Below are 21,291 nucleotides of genomic sequence, written 5' to 3'. Positions count from 1 at the left end.
GCTACTGTACTGAACTGAACTGATAGACCAGTAATTTTGCAGGTTCTGAATAATACAAAGTAAAAAGGAGGAAGGTTCTGCTTTTGAAGTGTATGTAATGCAGTGAGCAGAAGGACAAAATAAAAGGATGTGCTCTGGACTAGAATTGTTGGTGTATGAATTCCAAATTCAGTTAGTAGTTTTGTAATCTCAGGTATATTATTTAACATCTCATCACCCCAGCTTCCTCATCTGTAAATTGATTGAAAACTCCAACTTGTGTACTGCGTTTTGAGGAAGAAATAGAATGATGGATAAAAATGTCTTCGTTATAGAGTTCATCACAGAGTAAGTCCTGAAAGATGAACTCCTTTCTTTTCTATTATAATTATTTTATTACCATTATTATTATCATTTAAAAAAAGCAAGTAACAATAGAATTGCCCAGTCAGGTTTAAAACTTGCAGGGTAAAATATTTGGGATAGCTTTTTGGAGGGTATGATGTCTAGTTCATGTTCAAATTTATAAGGTTGCAAACAAGTCACTTAAATGACTTAACAGGTCTTTACCTACTGAAATGGAGTTAACAAGTTCCACCTGGAGATATATTATACCCAGCAATGTTCTTTTCCCTCCTTCCTTTTTATCTTTACAACATTATTATACATGTGGTTCAAACCTGTATGGGTCTGTCCAAACTTTCTGGCTTGATTCTGAAAGTGCTTTCCTTAAGCTTCCCATAAAGACACTTAGAAAACAGGATTGAAATGGAAATGTCAAAATAAACTGGAAATGAAACTTCTTTTAAAATCAGTAATCTGTTTTCAAGTTTGGATACTATTCAGAATTTCTAAGTTCTCATGAAGATTAATAGCCTGGGGAGGAGACCGTATAACTTCTGATAACAGACAAAATGAAGGTTATCACAGGTCTCAGTAACTATTAGTGTGCAGATTACCTAAAAGGACATTATGGAAATGTTCACAATGCATATTTTTCCAAATCAGGACAAAATTCTGGACAAGGTAGATAGGATTCTCAGATACCCTGGATGACAAAGATCAGCTTAGTAATTGAGCATCTTTGATTCCTCATTCATGTTAGCAAATGTTACTTTTGTCTAGTGGAAATGACAGGGTACTTCCCACTGGGAGAGGTGAGATGAGTCTAAATGAAACCAATACTTCGTATGATTATAGCTACTACAAATGAAAGAATTTGATTTGCCAGGAAGCTTAATAATAAGCAAGACTATAGGGGTAAAATAGCATAGATTATTCAAATCTTTTCTACATTTATGGAGAAAAATCTGTCTTTTATTTCTGCTCAGAGCCACACAGAGAAGCTAATGTTTCCACTCAGTCTATAATGCCCACCAACCCTACTCAAACGTGTATTTGCATAGATACGGTTCTCTCTTCTAAAGGCTGATTGTGTTAATAATTCTGACAACGTTTTCTTTTGTTCTCAGCTTTGTCTTTGATTCAAATTTGTTTTCCTGAATTTGATTAGCAATTATTTTGCTACTCTCTTTTTTCCTAAGCATCCACACTGGAAGACAGTTTCACTTTTAGGCCTCTGTAACCTCAACTGTAAAACATATGTGGCCAAGACTCCTTTTAAACTAACATCGCATGTTTTTCTTCTGTAATTCTCAAGGCAGCATTGGACACTGGTTTTCTTTTTGTACTTGAAGCACCTGGTGGCAAAAAATCCAAATTAATATTATATCATAAATTTAAGTATTTTTTCTATAAGAAAACAGTCAGTAAAAGGAGATATGTAGCTTTTCAAAATAATAACTGCCAGTTTGTCTAATGTGAGGCAATCAAATCTATTTTTGGAGAGCTAATTCTGCATTCATTTTGAGATTTAAAATAATAATATATTGTTTTCATTATTAATTACGTATGAAAAACAAACAAAAAAAAACTAATGAGCAAAATTTCACAAATTCTGAATTTTAGAGTAGCTTGGAAAAACTCCCAGGAATTTAGATGAATATATGTTATTGTTGCAGCTCATAGGTCATCTTTTAATGTTTGTAAAAACTATTTTTTAGCTTTGCCAATATTGTTATTCTCTCCCTTTACCTCTTTTTTGAAAATGAATTTGTTCAGTTTCTGCTTCTCTTATTCTTCTTTCTTCTAGTTTCTATTGCAGCTCCCTGGCCATTCCTCAAATGAATTCTCTTTCTCCAAAACTTATCATAAATAGAATCTTTTCAGGATTTATTGTCATTTGTATAAAATAGCAAGAAAGCTTGCATTTTGTTCTTTTTCCTGGGAGCTTAAAAAAATTTAAAAACTGTAATCATTGTTTTCCCAGGTAAAGACTTTCCCTATATATTCAGTTATAAGTATCTCTAGTCTATATTCATGTGGATGTATGTGTGCTCAGTCATCTCCAACTCTTTGTGACCTCATGGACTACAGTCCAGGCTCCTCTGTACATGGGATTTCCCAAGCAAGAATACTGGAGTGGGTTGCCATTTTCTTCTCCAATAGGTATTCTTAGAATCAATTAAACTATTTTTGGGCTATTAGAGCACAGTTTCCATGGTGAAGTCATTAATTAATGGCTGGAATAGGGGAGAGGTATAATTCAGAGCCAGGTATAGAGACTCCAAAGTGCACATATGGTCTATCAGTATCTTTGATCCTAACAAGCCCAAGTATATCAATACAGTCAATTTTAGGAATTTTAAATGTCTGTGGTAATTAAATACTACTCTTTGGCAGATGGAAAATTACCTTTGTGTCTTGCTTCTTAATAGGAATAATTTATTTTTTGGTGCAAAGAATTGTCAACCAATTAAAAATTAAAGCATCACAAGAATGGTAGTACAAGTGATGCCCTGAGTATGGTGTTAATGTGATTTTGCAGCCCAGAGTCTATTTCTTCACAAGACAAATATCTGTGCTTTCTTGAGGCTTGCAGGTTTATCATAGCATTATTAAACTGCAAGCAAACGTTCTTCTCTTGCTCTTTACCTTCTAACAAGATTATTTTATTATTCCAATTTATCTAAACCGCAGAATAACTCTACTTTCCTCCAGATTATGATACGATCATCTACCATCTACTAGAGAGAAATGAAAACTCTGCCTCTCTCTCTGCTGCTGCTAAGTCACTTCAGTCATGTCTGACTCTGTGCAACCCCACAGACGGCAGCCCACCAGGCTCCTCCATCCCTGGGATTCTCCAGGCAAGAACACTGGAGTGGGTTGCCATTTCCTTCTCCAATGCATGAAAGTGAAAAGTGAAAGTGGAGTCACTCAGTTGTGTCCGACCCTCAGCCACCCCATGGACTGCAGCCTACCAGGCTCCTCCATCCAAGGGGTTTTCCAGGCAAGAGTACTGGAGTGGGGTGCCATTGCCTTCTCCGGCCTCTCTCTCTAGCGACACAGATTTCATTAAGTTTTAATGTCTGTAATTGCAAAAGGAATACTGTTGTCTTCTTAAAGCAGACATAAAACTGTATTTTTATGTTTGATTTTTCACTTTTTAAAACTTTCTCCCTTAAGCCCTCCAAAAGCAAGAGACCTAATTGCTACACTTGACTCTATGTAGACACAAAGTATTTCAGAAGCATAAACATGTAAGGTATCTTATTATAGATTATTATAAAAGAGAGGAAGCAGCTTGAGCAGCATTCTAAATAAGGAATTCATTGTTTCTAGGTAAACCAGAATTGAAGATCTGATTGACATATCTTTTGTGGACTTTAAGATTATGCCCCAGAATGATCTGAGGCACCCCGGTTACCTGTCTTATACCTGAGCTACATCAATTGTCATCTTTACCCCAAAGGTATAGGAAACCTGTTTTAGCTGATTCCTGTGAAAAAAGACTCACTCAGTGAGCTACATTTTTGTACCTTGTGTTTTGAAGAGAGATGGCATCACTATAATCTTGGGTGGATTGTGTTGTGGCTTCTCCTTCAAATCAGTTAGTGGTTTCTCCTCATATGTAGGTGAAATGGTGGTCAAGTGGCTTTTCTAAGAGCAGAGATCTGTAGCTATGTGTACCGAGTATACTCTAAAATAACGCTGGCTTGGGTAAATATCATGAAGAGTTGGGAGGGACTTTCTTGCAGAGTTCCCATAATATTAAAGCCGAATGCTCCCTCTGTGCCTTAATAGTGAATTAGATCTCGGAGACAAAGTAGAAAAGAGTAGCAATATTACTTGCCAGGCAAAGGGGCCATGGTGGGCTCATGTCTTCAAAACTGTGTGTCCTGACCTGGAGTGAGTAGTGAGGAATTTTACAGTAATGGTTCAAAGAGGGCATGATCAGCTTGTGGGCTTCTGTTTGATTGATGGTGAGGTAAGTGGGAGTGAGCATTATCAACCTTCTGATTTTAACAGGTCTTGGGTCTACATGCTTGTGGGCAGCATACCATTAATGCCTGGTTGGGGTTTTAGCTTCTACAAAACAACTCAAAGATATTGTTGTGTGTATCCCTTGTGAGGGAACCAGGACCCTGCCCCAAGCCTGCCCTATTGTTTCTTGACTATTCCTCCCTGTCTTTGCTGCCCTTTTCTTCCCTAATTAGCAACTGCTTGAATCACCTGACCCTTGGAACTCAAGGATGGTATGGAGGCTGAAGGAAGCCTGTTTCCTGCTCACAAGAAAACACGTCCAGAAAGGCTTTTGTGCCTAGAAGCCCCACATGGTCTTGCTTGGTTTCAATATCTGTGTGAACTGTGAAATTTCTTTAAATTTTCCCACAAGGCTCACTCCAAAATTATAGACATCTATGAAATAAAAGGGGCTTCCCTGGTGGCTCTGATGGTAAAGAATCTGCCTGAAATGCAGGAAACATAAGGGATGCGGGTTCAACCCCTGGGTCAGGAATATATCCTGGAGCAGGACAGGGCAACCCACTCCAGTACTCTTGCCTGGAGAATCCCACAGACAGAAGAGCCTGGTGGGCTACATTCCATAAGGTCTCAAAGAGTTGGATATGACTGAAGTGACTTAGCAGGCAGGCATGAAATAAAAGCCATTGTAAATATGAGACTGTTTGCCTCAGAGGATTTATTAAATTCGCTATTTCTTCCAGCCCTTGCTTTTCACTGAAGTTACTTACCATCTAACATATCAGCTGTCTTCATTTTCTCACCCTCATAGCTGAACTCTTGGCTTGCTCTTCCTAACTCATCCTAAATTGGGAGATTGGTTATTCAGACCCAGATTAATATGGACTAAAAACCCATAAAAAGGGGAAATAGACCTTTGTAACCTCATCTCATTTACTGACCATAGTACATGTAGGCTGTGGATCAGATAAGTAACACAATTATAAATGTCCCTTGGGAAGATTAAGCATATACTCAGAGTCTCAAGTACAATGCATACAGTTAGAGAATATATGTTTTTATTTTGCTATGGAAAGTAGTCCCATAAAACCGTAGGCAACTTCAACTCTAGTTAAATAAAAATAAAATGTAGTTCAACCACTAATTCAGGATAGAGGATATTGGCTGACATAAATTATAGGATTATCAAACATCGGTATGATCTCTTTTTGGGGAAAATAACAATTTTTAATTAATTTTTTTATCAAAAGGAAAAAGAATCCTGCCAAAGTCTACTTAACTGAGAGAAAAATGCTATCCACATTGTAAAGGAGATAATTTCATTATAATGATACTGTGAAAAAATCAGATAAATACTAAATTAGCATTTTATTTTCTGTAAACAGAAGTACTTGGAATTTTAAAACTTGATCTTAGAACAAAAGCATTGCACATGTGTTCTTGAGATATATCTATTTAGACATGTATATCTACTTAATACTTCTAAAATAGTAGTATTTGTAGATAAGTAAAGTAAGACTCAGAAATTAAGCAACATTCCTTGATTCTTACAGTTAAAAAGATGGAGTTAGACTGATATTTTTAAATTAAAATCAAAATTTGAACTCAAGTCTCCACAATTCCAAAAGTCACTTTCCACTGTATCAGTTCAGTTCAGTTCAGTCGCTCAGTTGTGTCTGACTTTTTGTGACCCCATGAACCGCAGCATGCTAGGCCTCCCTGTCCATCACCAACTCCTGGAGTTCACCCAAACTCATGTCCATTGAGTCAGTGATGCCATCTAACCATCTCATCCTCTGTTGTCCCCTTCTCCTCCTGCCTTCAATCTTTCCCAATATCAGGGTCTTTTCAAATGAGGCAGCTCTTCACATCAGGTGGCCAAAATATTGGAGTTTCAGCGTCATCATCAGTCCTTCCAGTGAACACCCAGGACTGATTTCCTTTCGGATGGACTGTATCATGTCTTCCTAATACAGAAGTTTTGATGAAGAGCCTGTCAGAATTTTCCAGACCATTAAGACATTTGATGAAAAGGGCAATATAGCCAGTCACTTCCAAAAATAATCAAAAATCCGTTTTCAGTGAGCCAGATATAGCACTGCCAAAAATAATGGTGTCCTTAACGGAGAAGGAGAGTCTGAAATGGCAAAGAAGTCAAGTATGCTTGGGATCCTCTGACAGGCTGAATAACATCAAACACTTAAGCTATTTTGCCAAAATTGAAATGTAATCAGATTTGCTATCCTTTGAAATTAAGTGTTCGTAACTGCTATCTTTTCATATTATTTTATTTCATGCTATTAAGATGAGTAATAATAGTAATACTAACAGCAAGACAAAGGAAATACTCCATATATCCGAAGAATAATTAATACCCCCAAATCCTCCATGGGCTGGGATAAAGAAAAGATGTAAGCTGGTCAGGAATGATTTGAAATCATTGGATTTGGGGCACAGAAGCAATCTCCAATACATCCCAGGAACAGATGGTAATAATAAAATCAGTCCTCCGATTTGGTTGCATGTAATTTCAGATCAGAAATCATTACTGTTCTGAGGGAAATAGCAAAGATATTTCGTAGGTTTTGTGTATTAGACTTAAAAGTCAGTACTGCAGTTTCTACCTCATTGTTCCACCTCACCAACGTTAATGGGTAATTGAAGTAAAACTGGCTCATTTTTGCTCTCACCATGGAATACCTTGGTCTCAGCACAGTGGTACAAACAAATGGCCACATATCAACTCTAAAATATTTGAAAAAATCATGTACATCTTTACCAAAGATTTTCTTAAGGCGACTTCAAAGGGAAACTGCACAACACAGCCCAAAGCAAAGTGTGCTGAAAACCCTCTCTACTCAGTTACCTCCCCCAAATTATGTCCATCATGAAACAGTGCCTTATAAGGCACAAGTCTGCTAACTAAAGACCCAATCTGCACATCAGGCTTCACTTACCACACACTTTGGAGATGGCAGGCCCATTAATACTTTGAACATTGCATGAACACAGCACCAGTTGGAGAAGGAAATGGCATCCCACTCTGGTACTCTTGCCTGGAAAATCCCATGGATGGAGAAGCCTGGTGCAGGCTACAGTCCATGGGTTGCAAAGAGTCAGACATGACTAAGTGACTTCACTTTCACTTTCAATTATGAATTAGGCATGGAAAGATCTTTATCATTGCATTTTTTAAAGTTTTATGATTGTATAATTATTATAGTTTCCTTTTAATGGAAGTAGACTACATGGCTACACAATATTTCCCTTATTTAGGGGAGATTCTGGCCCTTATTACCTACCTTGCTCAATGTCCTAACACCTCACAACATGAACTTGATCCCTTGAGACATGTGTCTATGACCGTGATCCCTAACACTGCAGCACAGGCAATCTTGGTCTGTTAGTGGTGTCCTAAGCAAAGAAGAAATACATTTAATGACCTATGTGAAACCTATACTTTCAATCGCATTTATATTCCAACAATACAAATTGAAGGTTGTATCTCTGATTAAAAAAAAAAAAAAGATGCGTAGTTTTAGTTATTTCTGTGTGGACTTGAAGACGTTATACACAGGAAGGTTACAGAAAAGCAATACATGGTAAGTGGCCCTATTCCCAAAAAGCACTGGCCATTTCCCCAGCATATGGTGCTTTCCTGCCATCCTCTTCTTTTCCTCCTCTTTCTCCTCTTCTCCTTATTTTCTAACTTGACCTAATAATGTCTAGGTTTTCAAGAAAAGATAGTAAAAATGTTTACGAGGTTATTAAGAGAAATGTCACTACCACGGTGGCATGTATTCTTGAGATGACAGAGGACTCTTGCAGGGCGCACAGCAGTGCTGGAAACTTCCCAGTTGTTCACATTCCTCTTCACCTTCTCTTCTCTTCAAAATGTTGTGTTTTAGGGTGTGGGTGCACAGGCATGATCTTCTGTTTTTGAGTTAAGGGGGAGAGGAGAAACTGTAATCCATGTGATATAGCACTAAAGAAGACGTTTGAGAACCGCCCACCCTTTTCAGGTAACAGATGAGAGAGCAAAAGTTGAGAGAAGTGAAACAGTTACTCAGTGTCAAACAACAGAGCAGGAACTGTCTTTCCATTTACCGTCATCCACAGATACCTACTTGCGCCTGGTACATAATACGCCCTTTATAAACGTTCACCTAGGAAATAAGCTGATGAATGAATTTGTTAATGGCATGGCTGGTAACAGTACTCAGACTCCCTAAGTCCTTCTATTTTTCCCTGTTCCAGCTCACATCAACAAAATTTCACTTGAGTTGTGATCCCCTTTGAATTCCCCTTGCATATGAAGGGAATGGTCATTAGGGTAAGATGACAGACAATTGAAAGTCAAACAGGTTACAATTTTGGGTGGAATGATTGAATGTGAGTCACAATTGTAGGAAAACTGCTCAGGACAAATGGAATGAATTAAAATTAGAAGACTTGCTAGGCTTGAAACTGGGGTGAAGAGTTAAGAAAATGGTAAATCTATGATAATGTGAAAAACCATGATAGACATTTATACCTCAGAAATATACTCAGATTAAAGACCAACTTCCGATGTGTAGTGAACATGTGTGTGAGCTTCACTTAGTTTTACAGGGGCACATGCCTAAGATATTATTTAAAATCAGATCATAAGTGAAATAATGTCTAGAATTAGACATTAATTATTATTCAGTTCAGTTCAGTCACTCAGTCGTGTCCAACCCTTTGCCACCCCATGAATCACAGCACGCCAGGCCTCCCTGTCCATCACCAACTCCCGGAATTCACTCAAACTCACATCCATCGAGTCAGTGATGACATCCAGCCATCTCATCCTCTGTCATCCCCTTCTCCTCCTGCCCCCAATCCCTCCCAGCATCAGAGTCTTTTCTAATGAGTCAACTCTTCGCATGAGGTGGCCAAAGTACTGGAGTTTCAGCTTTAGCATCATTCCTTCCAAAGAACTCCCAGGGCTGGTCTCCTTCAGAATGGACTGGTTGGATCTCCTTGCAGTCCAAGGGACTCTTAAGAGTCTTCTCCAACACCACAGTTCAAAAGCATCAATTCTTTGGTGCTCAGCTTTCTTCACAGTCCAACTCTTGCATCCATACATGACCAATGGAAAAACTATAGCCTTGACTAGACGGACCTTTGTTGGCAAAGTAATGTCTCTACTTTTCAATATGCTATCTAGGTTGATCATAACTTTCCTTCCAGGGAGTAAGCATCTTTTAATTTCATGGCTAATTATTAATTATTAGTAGAGAATAATCATAAGCACAGTATCAGATGATCTAAACTCATAGTATTTTGATATGTAGTCAAAGTATCAAATTGTAAGGCATAAATGCATTATTTTTATGTTTTATTATACATGAACAATGTATTAAAGTTTTATAAATTAGTACACTTAAAATACATGCTGCTGCTGCTAAGTCACTTCAGTCGTGTCCGACTCTGTGCAACCCCATAGACGGCAGCCCACCAGGCTCCCCCATCCCTGGGATTCTCCAGGTAAGAATACTGGAGTGGGTTGCCATTTCCTTCTCCAATGCGTGAAAGTGAAAAGTGAAAGTGAAGTCACTCAGTTGTATCCGACTCTTACCGACCCCATGGACTGCAGCCCACCAGGCTCCTCCATCCATGGGATTTTCCAGGCAAGAGTACTGGAGTGGGTTGCCATTGCCTTCTCCTAAAATACATGAGCATGTTTTAAAATACTAGAAATGCTACCCTCTATATAAAACTACTGCATCTGTATTTTTACTTTTGAAAAATTAAACTGTTAAAATATCAAATTCCTTTTTACCCTCTCTTGTTTAGGGTCCTTCCTATCTTCTAATTTCACTGGTACATGAGCTTGTTGTTTTGATAACAATCAACTGGTGTAAGAATACTAATGAAGCAATTATTCTTATCCTGAGAAAGGCACAGTTCTTCTGAACTCAGTCATGCTTTCAAAAGAAAAAATACATATTCTGAGTTTAAATGTGTGTGTGTGTATGTAGCTGTTTCATTTTTTTATTTCTAATTAAACATTTCTAATGAAGTAGATATTGAAACATTTTTGCAAGTTCAACGTATGAAAAAGGGAGGTCAGGATTAAGAGTGAAAGAGAGTTTAGAATTAAACATTTCCCCCTAGATCATCTATAAAGTGAAAAATTTAGAGCTGAATGTGGTAGAATATTTATTACACAAATTTAGATTCCTTATCTCTAAACTGCTCAGCGATTTGGTCACAAGCAGCTTTCAAATAAGGAAATGAATTCACTAATGAGTGATAGCAGACTTTCAATCAGGGCCTTTGGAGCAAAAGAGGAAAAATGAACATCTACTATCTTCAGGAGACCATGTTGAATAGTAATGCCGCTGCTGCTGCTGCTAAGTCACTTCAGTTGTGTCCGACTCTGTGCTACCCCAGAGATGGCAGCCCACCAGGCTCCCCCATCCCTGGGATTCTCCACGAAAGAACACTGGAGTGGGTTGCCATTTCCTTCTCCAATGCATGAAAGTGAAGTCGCTTAGTCGTGTCCGACTCCTAGCGACCCCATGGACTGCAGCCCACCAGGCTCCTCTGTCCATGGGATTTTCCAGGCAAGAATACTGGAGTGGGGTGCTATTGCCTTCTCCGGTTGAATATTAATAGTTACTTTTAAATTGTTTAATAATAAGTGTAATAAAAGCTCAATTGCACTAGTGATTTTTCAAGTGCTCAATAAGCCACCAATGGCCGGTGGGCATCATGTAGGAAAGTGCAGATTTGAAATATTTCCTCAGTCCAGAAAGTTCTATGGACAGAAAACTCTATTGAAGAACATAAAACTCATATCCTCCATAGTACAGTTGGAAGGAAAAGATACTGTGAATATGTGCCAAGTTGCTTCAGACTCTTTGCGACCCTATCTATGGACTGTAGCCCACCAGGCTCTTCACCAGGATTCATGGGATCCTCCAGGCAAGAATACTGAAGTAGATTGCCTTGCTCTCCTCTGGGGGATCTTCCTGACCCAGAGATCAAACCTGCATCTCTTAGGTCTCCTACATTGGCAGGCAGGCTCTTTACCACTAGCGCCACCTAGGAAGCCAAAAGACACATAGTATTTTAAATGCCAAAGGCATGAGAATCATTTTAGCTAAGGTGATGTCAATCCATGGAAGTCTGTAATTAAAGTTCAGATCTCATAGACCAGATCACACTTGAAGTGGGCATCAAAGAAAATTTTGATTTGAAATAGTAGAGAATAAGGTGAAGGTTTACAGAGTGTGGATCCAAGGACAAAAAGGAGGGACTCACACTAAGTATAAGAATTTGACATTTTCTTGTCTGTGCTTATATCATGAATTACTTTTTCAATCTATGATATCTTTCTACAGATTTTTAAAGTCATATAGACATTTCCTTGTCATTAGTAAAATTAGCTGAATTTTTATTAATTGTCTTAACTGGACAAGCATAGATTCATTAAGTTGCAAAACACGGAAAATAAAAAAGGATTTTAAGGTGCCTGTATTAAACCCATTGACTTTTTATTTTTTTATTTATTTTTAAATTTTATTTTGTTTTTAAACTTTACAAATTGTATTAGTTTTGCCAAATATCAAAATGAATCCGCCACAGGTATACATGTGTTCCCCATCCTGAACCCTCCTCCCTCCTCCCTCCCCATACCATCCCTCTGGGTCATCCCAGTGCACCAGCCTCATGTATAATATCATGTATGAAATGAGTTGCCAGTCCAGGTTCGATGCACGATACTGGATGCTTGGGGCTAGTGTACCCATTGACTTTTAAAAGTTACCTTCTCTATCAGGACATCTCTCTTTGCATATGATGAGTATCCACAACAACAATAATCAAAACAGCAATGTAGGAACGCATTTGGGTCAGTTCTAATGAGGTGGATGAATCTAGAACGTATTATACAGAAGGAAGTGAGTCAGAAATAGAAAGATAAATACCATATTCTAACACATATATATGGAGTCTAGAAAAATGGTACTGAAGAATTTATTTACAGGGCAACAGTGGAGAAACAGACATAGAGAATAGACTTATGAACATGGAGAGAGGGGAGGAGAGGGTGAGATGTATGGAAAGAGTAACATGGAAACTTATATTACCATATGTAAAATAGGTAGTCAATGGGAATTTGCTGTATGGCTTAGGAAACTCAACCTAGTTGGGATGGGGAGGAAGAAGGGAGGGAGGTTCAAAAGTGAGGGGATATATATATATACCTATGGCTGATTCATGTTGAGGTTTGACGGAAAACAGAAAATTGTATAAAGCAATTATCCTTCAATAAAAAATTAATGAATTAAAAAAAAACAGCAATGTAAAGATCAGTAAAGCTTACTTTTTATTTTTTAATAAAAATAAATACAAATAAATTTAGCAAAGTAAAGATTAGTAAAGTGTACCTTTTAATTTTTTTATAAAAATAGATAAAGGAAATTAATTCTAGTATTTTCTTCCTTTATCCCAGGTTGAAGACTACTTCTAGAGAGATACAATTGGAGTCCTTGGCCCCAGGTATAACTCAGGTAATCATTTGCTGCAGTAAAATGGTGCATGTCATCTATACTGTAGTAAGATTTAATTACCTTTCATGATATCAAGAAAACGTGACATTGAATTGTCTTTCCTAAGAGCTCAGAGAAGCAAATGAAACATTGTATGAAATTGCTGCACATGAAATGTTTCTTTCAAGAGAACCAATTGCTGTAATTGAAACATCTCACAATATTTGATTTGCTTTTGCCCTATAACCAAATGTTTCAATTAAACTGATTTGTCTTTGCAAGACTGGAGATCATTTCCAGTGCTTTGTCTAAATTACCACAGACTTCAGCCTGGAATCTCAAACTCACACTTCCGAGGACACTGCCCAAGCTTTGGGCAGCTTGTGGACCAAATGTAACAGAGATCTTTATCATTGCTATATGGGAGTGCTCCTTAGTAACTTACATGCATTTTTTTTTTCTTTATACTTGAAACAGAAATTCTTCCACAGAGAGCTAATCAGCAGCTACAGCCCCGAATGGAATTCCAAAGCAGTTTTTCTATTTAAAGAGGTGTCTGGTTTCACACATAGTAATGGAAAAGGAAAATACTCTTTTTGCTTGCATTTTGGAGCTATTCAAAATATTGAGATATTGTTATCTGCAAAGAAGAAGTTTAAGTTCAACACTCTCTTTCAGACCCCTTAACTGTGCTTCCCCTAAAGTATTAATGAGGACTAAGTTCTGAAATATTTGTCCAATTATTCTGAGATCTGGAATTTTATCCATTATATAAATTAAAATTTAATCACCTGGCAATATTATGGACTACGGGGCATCCTAAATTGTGCCTAAATGTGAAGGAATAGTCCACTTCCCAGGAGCTGTCCTAATTTGGCTATGTAGCATATCAACAGCATAAAGAGACCTCAGTGGAATACGGTGGTCTGCATATTTACTGGTACTCACTGCAGTCTGGCACCATGAATCACAGACTTAAAATTCAAAGAATGTGAGAATACAATCTGTGTTCCTCTAGATGACAATCTTAGGCCACTGCAGGAGAAATGCCTTTGGTTCGAGGTTGTAAAATTGTTCTCAAAGGGAGTCAAGACTAGAATCAAGATCTTAAGGACCTCCATCTTGGATGTCTTTGAAATTTGTTTCTCTCTCTTTTTCTTCCCCTCTTCCCATCTCTTCTGTGAAATGTCAGAAAGGATTTTGAAGGTTTTACATATTTTGATTCTTTGAGTTCGGGAGCCTAACCCTCATCTCCAGTGCTCCAAAACCTACCAAGCAAAGGTCGATCTTGTGATTGAAGTTTATAAAGACTCTTTGCCTGAGCAAGAAGCTTTTGTCTTTAGTAAGTAAAGATTGTGTAGAAGAGCAGCCCTTAGATCTTCAGAGCTAGGTTCAATACTCCCAGGACAATTTTGTTGTCCTTTCTTTTAAAGGCTAGACAGAATCTCTAATCTGGACTCTTTCCCCGTAAACAATAATTTTGTTCTACTATGGGTACTTGACCAATTTTTCCCTGATTCCAGAGAATATTTCATAATTATCATTACCACACAGGAGTTATCATTTGGAGGAGGAGAAACATAGAGGTTAAAGATTGTTGGGCATTAATTTCTGTTGACCAAACAAGATAAAAAGGCAGTTAGTTCCTAACTGTGATGAGTGGCCAAAACCTAAGCAAATAGGAAAAGCTATTACTGGAAATAAAATATACTCACATTGTAGAAGGCTTATTTTCTTATTTTTATTTTTCTCCTATGATTTCTGCATCATCATTAGTTGATCCATAGAATGTGATTTCATGACTGGTCATCTACATAAAATTAATCACCAACAATAAGCACGGGATCTATAACTGAAGGTTGTCAAATATAATAGGAAAAAACTATTAGCTAATATGACTTTTGGTCATGCTAAAAAATCACATGAGGTTATTTTAAAAGGTAACTCTAATTTCTATATTGAGATTGTTCTTCAAGTGAATCCACCCCATCACCCTTTTTCAGTCTTGTTTGGAATAGCTTCAACATTAATACAAATTTCATCAAGCCAATCAAAGTCAAGCTGCATCAGGGTTTTATAGATCTTATTACAGCCCCAAATGCTTGCTTTTATTTGTTCTTTAAAAGCAAAGATAACTAGTTGGCTTCATAAGGGATCCTTGTTTCTTAAATTATGATATTGCAGCAGGGATTAGCATGTTTAGTCTTCCTTGCAAACAAAGTACTCTTTTAGTTAAGAAAATCTCTATGCAAAATTCTGGAGAGACAAAGCAGTAATGATTATTAGTTTGTTGTTTTGGTTGAAAAGATATTCATGGAAGGAAAACTCAGCTGCTGGAGTTTTTAGCATTCATATTATCCAAAATTATGAGACAATCTAAGGAATTCTGATAACTTTCAGTTCAGTTCAGTCCAGTCGCTCAGTCGTGTCTGACTCTTTGCGACCCCATGAATTGCAGCACGCCAGGCCTCCCTGTCCATCACCAACTCCCGGAGTTCACCAAGACTCACGTCCATCGAGTCAGTGATGCCATCCAGCCATCTCATCCTTTGTTGTCCCCTTCTCCTCCTGCCCCCAATCCCTCCCAGCATCAGAGTCTTTTCCAGTGAGTCAACTCTTCGCATGAGGTGGCCAAAGTACTGGAGTTTCAGCTTTAGCATCATACCTTCCAAAGAAATCCCAGGGCTGATCTCCTTCAGAATGGACTGGTTGGATCTCCTTGCAGTCCAAGGGACTCTCAAGAGTCTTCTCCAACACCACAGTTCAAAAGCATCAATTCTTCAGCGCTCAGCCTTCTTCATAGTCCAACTCTCACATCCATACATGACCACTGGAAAAACCATAGCCTTGACTAGATGGACCTTTGTTGGCAAAGTAATATCTCTGCTTTTTAACATGCTTTCCTTCCAACGAGTAAGCGTCTTTTAATGTCATGACTGCAGTCACCATCTGCAGTGATTTTGGAGCCCAGAAAAATAAAGTCAGCCACTGTTTCCACTGTTTCTCTATTTGCCATGAAGTGATGGGACCAGATGCCATGATCTTAGTTTTCTGAATGTTGAGCTTTAAGCCAACTTTTTCACTTTCCTCCTTCACTTTCATCAAGAAGTTCTTTAGTTGTTCTTCACTTTCTGCCATAATTCAGTATTTTTATAGATTATGCTCCATTAAAATTTATTACAAAATAATTGCTATAATTCCCTATGCTACACAATATATCCTTGTTACTTGTCTATTTTATAGATGATCGTTTGTATCTCTTAATTCCATACCATTATTTTCCTTTTACCCTTTCCATCTCTCCTTTGGTAACTACTCGTTTGTTTTCTATGTCTGTGAGTGTGTTTCTGTTTTGCATATATATTCATTTGTATTATATTTTAGACTCATGTATAAGTGATATCATATAGTATTTATCTTTTTTATCTAAATTATTTCACTAAGCATAATAGTTTCTAGGTCCATCCACTTTCTGCAAGTGGCATAATTCCATTCTTTTTTATGGCTAAGCAATATACCATATGCTTTTTCATTATCCATTTGTCTGTTGATGGCTACTTAAGTTGCTTCCATGTCTTAACTATGATAAATAGTGCTATTATGAACATTTGAGTGTGTGTATCTTTTTGAATTAGTGTCTTTGTTGTTTCCGTATATATAGCCGGGAGTAAAATTGCTGGATTATATGGTAGTTCTCATTTTAGTTTTTTGAGGAACCTCCATACTGTTTTCCATAGTGGCTGGACTAATTTACATTCACACAAAAGTGTAGACGAGTTCACTTGTTATCATACCTTCTCCAACATTTGTTGTTTAGGGACTTTTTGATGATAGCCATTCTGACATGTGTGAGGTCATATATCATTGTTGTTTGATTTGTACTTTTCTAAAAATTAGTGATATTGAGCATTGTTTCATGTACCTGTTGGACATCTGTATGTCTTCTTTGAGAAAATATCTATACAGGTCTTCTGCCCATTTTTTGATTATTTGGTTTCTTGGTTCTAATTTTTAAATATTGTAACTCATTACTACATTTGTGAAAATGGTTATGGAGAATAAAACAAGGAAACAAAGTTCTAGAACCATAGTGCATGGATAAATGAATTAACCCTCACATAGACACAGTATTCTTCCATCTGTTGTCTCATCTGATATTCTATGTTATATGAAAAGCCAGTTATACCTATTACCATTTTGAAGATTGGAAACTAAGGTCCTGAGAGAACCAGCATGCGTCAGAATACACTCAGGCATTAGCCTGGTCCTAGGCTAGCATTAGGTTTGGTACATTGCTGGAGCTATTATGAACCAAGAGGTAGAATTTGAGATGTTTGGGGAGAGGGGCTCTGGTTTTAAGGAAGTATGCGCTCTAGGAGAGGATACTGGGTTAAGTTAGCTTGCTTGAAAAACAGTAGTAGGAACAGGTTCACTGGCTACTGAAAAGCACCAACTATCTACCATATAGATATGCAAATATCCACACAGTCTCTAGCACTGATGAGATCTTGTTGTTGATGTTCAATTCAGTTGCTAAGCCGTGTCCAGCTCTTTAAGACCTTGTAGACAGCAGCACACTGGGCTTCTGTGTCCTTCATTATCTCCTGGAGTTTGCTCACATTCATGTCCATTGAGTTGGTGATGCCATCCAACCATCTGATCCTCTGTCACCCCTTCTCCTCCTGCCCTCACTCTTTCCCAGAATCCAGGTCTTTTCCAATGAATCGGCTCTTCACATCAGGTAGTCAAAGTATTGCAGTTTCAGCTTCAGCACCAGTTTTTCCAATGAATATTCAGGGTTGATTTCCTTTAGGATTGACTGGTTTGATCTCCTTGCTGACAAAGGGACTCTTAAGAGTCTTCTCCAGCACCTCAATTTGAAAACACCAATTCTTCGGTGCTCAGCCTTGTTTGGGATTTTAGTGAATGCCAGATAGAAATCAGGAGAAGGCAATGGCAACCCACTCCAGTACTCTTGCCTGGAAAATCCCATGGACGGAGGAGTCTGGTAGGCTGCAGTCCATGGGGTCACCAAGAGTCAGACACGACTGAGCGACTTCACTTTCACTTTTCACTTTCATGCACTGGAGAAGGAAATGGCAACCCACTCCAGTGTTCTTGCTTGGAGAAACCCAGGGACGGCGGGGCCTGGTGGGCTGCCGTCTATGGGGTCGCACAGAGTTGGACACGACTGAAGTGACTTAGCAGCAGCAGTAGCAGCAGATAGAAATCAAAGAATAATCAGGATGTTAAAAGCAAACAACCCTGATGAATTCAGAGACTTCAACTACAGTTAACCTGAAATGACCACTTACCTTTCCGCCACAGAGGAATTCATAGCATTAGGTTTGATATATTCTTGGGACTATTATGAACCAACAGGTAGAATTTGAGATGTTTAGGAAGCGGGCTTCTGGTTTTAAAGAAATATGCACTCTAGATTTTTTTTTTTTTAAATTCTGGCTGACAGCCCCGGGAGATTTACTGGGCCTTTGGTGAGGAAGGGGGATTCATTTAAAACATTTTCAAGGAGTCTCAGAAGTTACAAGAGAGATTTCTAGATCTCTGCAGGTTAGTTATATGTGGAAATAAAACAGTAGAATAAGTCCAAAGGCTTTTCTAACTTCTCACCCTGTGAGATATCAGCCTGGACTTTGGGAGAATCTTCCATTCTTCTTGGTGTTAGTTTAAGTGTCACTCTTTCTCTCTTAAAAGGTGTGTTTCCAATCACAGATACTCCCACGTGTCATCCTTTGCATTTCATCCTTGCTAAAGCAGAACATAGCAAGGTGGATAGTCTCTCCCATAATGAACTTGTAAGAGAATATTGTAATTGTGCTAGAACAACAACAAAAAGAAGTATATAGTATATTTTGTATATTTATATAGAAATGGGTGGAACAATGTAAGAAAGAAAATTTGTAAATGAATATAAATATATAATGTTGTTTAGTCACTCAGTCATGTCTAACTCTTTGAGACCCCATGGACTGCAGCACGCCAGGGTTCCCTATCCTACACCATCTCCCAGAGATTGCTCAAACTCATGGCCATTGAGTTGGTGATGCCATCCAACCATCTCATCCACTGCTGTCCCCTTCTCCTCCTGCCTTCAATCCATCCCAGCATCAGGGTCTTTTCTAATGAGTTGGTTCTTCACATCACAGGGCTAAAATACTTGAGCTTCAGGTTCAGCATCAGTCCTCCCAATGAATATTCAGCATTGATTTCCTTTAGGATTGACTGCTTTGATCTTCTTGCAGTCTAAGGGACTCTCAAGAGTCTTTTCCAATACCACAGTTCAAAAGTATCAATTCTTGGGCACTCAGCAATCTTTGTTGCCTAAACATGGCAACATTTCAAGGGTCATATAGTGCATAGTGCAGCAAGCAGTTATTGTGCTTATACACAAATTTACTAAGCCAAGTTTCATGCTTTATTCTAATTTAAAAGGTTTCCCTGGCAGGTCAGTGGTAAAGAATCCACCCGTAGTGCAGGAGACCCGGTTCCATCCCTGGGTTGGGAAGATCCCCTGGAGGAGAGCATGGCAACCCATTCTAGTACTCTTGCCTGGCAATCCCATGGACTGAGGAGCCTGGCAGGCTGAAGTCCATAGTGTCGCAAAGAGTTGAACACAACTGAAGCAACTGAGCATGCAAAAGGCTGCCACATGTATGGTACTACCTTGTGAACTTAAGTAGTCATGTCTGTTATTATCTATAACTAGTCTGCATAATGACCCCTAACACTGAAAAGTCAAAAATACCTAGCACAGCATTGTTATGGTCTCCAAAACGTATGTATTTTTGCCTCTTCCAGTCTTATTTCACTGTCCCTTCAACTTCCTCTGCTCCAGCCATGTTGATTTCTTTTCACTCCTTGAACATACTTGCATTTCCCCTGAATCTGGGCCTTTTCCATCTGAAGTCTTTCTTCCTAGAATACCCATCCTTCAGATTTTTTATGTCTGGATTTCTTAATATTCAGATTTCAGCCCATATATCACTGCCTTCTAGAGATTTTCCATAATTAGCTCTATTAAACATCCCCTCCCCCAACACAAACACCAGCAGTCCCTCGTTTCCCAGTTTTATTTTTGTAACGTTTACCACTATTTGAAATTCCTAATTTTTAGTTTTCTTACCATTTATCTCCATCTGCTAGAATTTAAATGTTATTAAAATAAACATATTTGTATCTTTTTTAGTGTCATTACCAGAATTCAAAACAGTGCCTGGTACTTAGTAAGTGATTAAAGTTTGAATGATTACAAGTCTAACAAAATAAACTATACCATTATTGCTATGAATGATCTAAATTAGGAATTTCTGCCAGATACTCAGAAATTTGTTTCATCAGCTAGGTGTTATGCTTTCTCTAAGGGCTCTTCCTTTATTCTATACCTTTGGATCCAATAATTGAACATATCTAGGTTTTGTAAAGAGTTGAACTTAGTAGGGTGCAGTTATAAAATCAATGTTTTTTTTCCTCTCCTTTTCCCACTAGTCTTGCCTACAGATCCCCTCTTCTTCAGTATCTGGATTAATCTCAGTCAGGCCTCTTGGCTTTCTCAGTCAATTTTAGAGAGTAAAAAGGATCTTTGTTCATGTTCAAGCATTTATGATGTAACATAACACTTCTAAAATCTTTCAAAGTTAAAACTTTTTCTCTTGCTATGCTCCTGTGTGGTTCACAATTGGGAGACTGCTGTAGGAACAGGGATCTTGGCTGGCTCCTTTCCTTTCTTTATTCACCACCTCTGCTATTAGCTGGCTTCTGATTCTTCAGTTTCCAGGGTTGAACCTCTGGGAGAAGAGTTTAGTAGGAAAAGGGTAAAATTTCACATGGAAAATACAGATGCCTTGGCACCCTCTAGGCATGGGTTGACCAAAGCTGACTCTTCTTCAGGAACATTTTGCAGGGCCTTCATATTTCTTCTAGGCTTCAGTTCTCTCATCCTGAGTAATGCCTCCCCTGTGTGAGCCAGTTATGACTCATTCTCCACTTAAAATATTGGAACCCTTTTATCCCTCTCTGTGGTCTACTTCTGTAGGACTCTGTAAGTAAACCTCATTCCACTTCATTTTCTGAAGAGCCACATCAAAGTTTTAAAAAATCTGCAGATTTTTTTCCCTGTAAAATGTGAGGGACAATGCAACTTGACTCTCCACACAGCCTTCCACACTGCAGGATTCAGAAAGGGATACTCCACAGCTTCCGCCAGTGCACCTTGGGCAATGTGGAGCTACAAGTGCTTGCATGGATAAGTTTTAGGTTTCTCTATGTACGTGTGTGTGTGTGTGTGTGTGTACATATACATACATACATACATTTCTCTGTAAATACAGAGTAAGTTCTCTGCTGGTGGAAACCATGTTTTTGCTGCCTGTGTATTCTCCTTGTTGGGTAGCTCTGGTGAATAACAATGCATCGCTATTCATTTGCTCCCATTCTTCATTCCGCT

General features: G+C 38.3%; 1 long non-coding RNA gene across 1 annotated transcript in view; it reads left to right on the top strand.

Moving 5' to 3' along the window:
* LOC133239661 (uncharacterized) overlaps positions 1-21,291 on the top strand; it is an 84,792-nt gene that overhangs the window by 32,061 nt on the left and 31,440 nt on the right. The window contains exon 2 of the long non-coding RNA XR_009733922.1: positions 12,791-12,848. This is a non-coding gene — a long non-coding RNA (uncharacterized LOC133239661). The remainder of the gene's footprint in view (positions 1-12,790; positions 12,849-21,291) is intronic.

Source organism: Bos javanicus, chromosome 26 (genome assembly GCF_032452875.1).
Source record: "Bos javanicus breed banteng chromosome 26, ARS-OSU_banteng_1.0, whole genome shotgun sequence".
NCBI classification, from domain to species: domain Eukaryota; kingdom Metazoa; phylum Chordata; class Mammalia; order Artiodactyla; family Bovidae; genus Bos; species Bos javanicus.
This window is presented reverse-complemented; position numbering and strand designations above follow the sequence as displayed.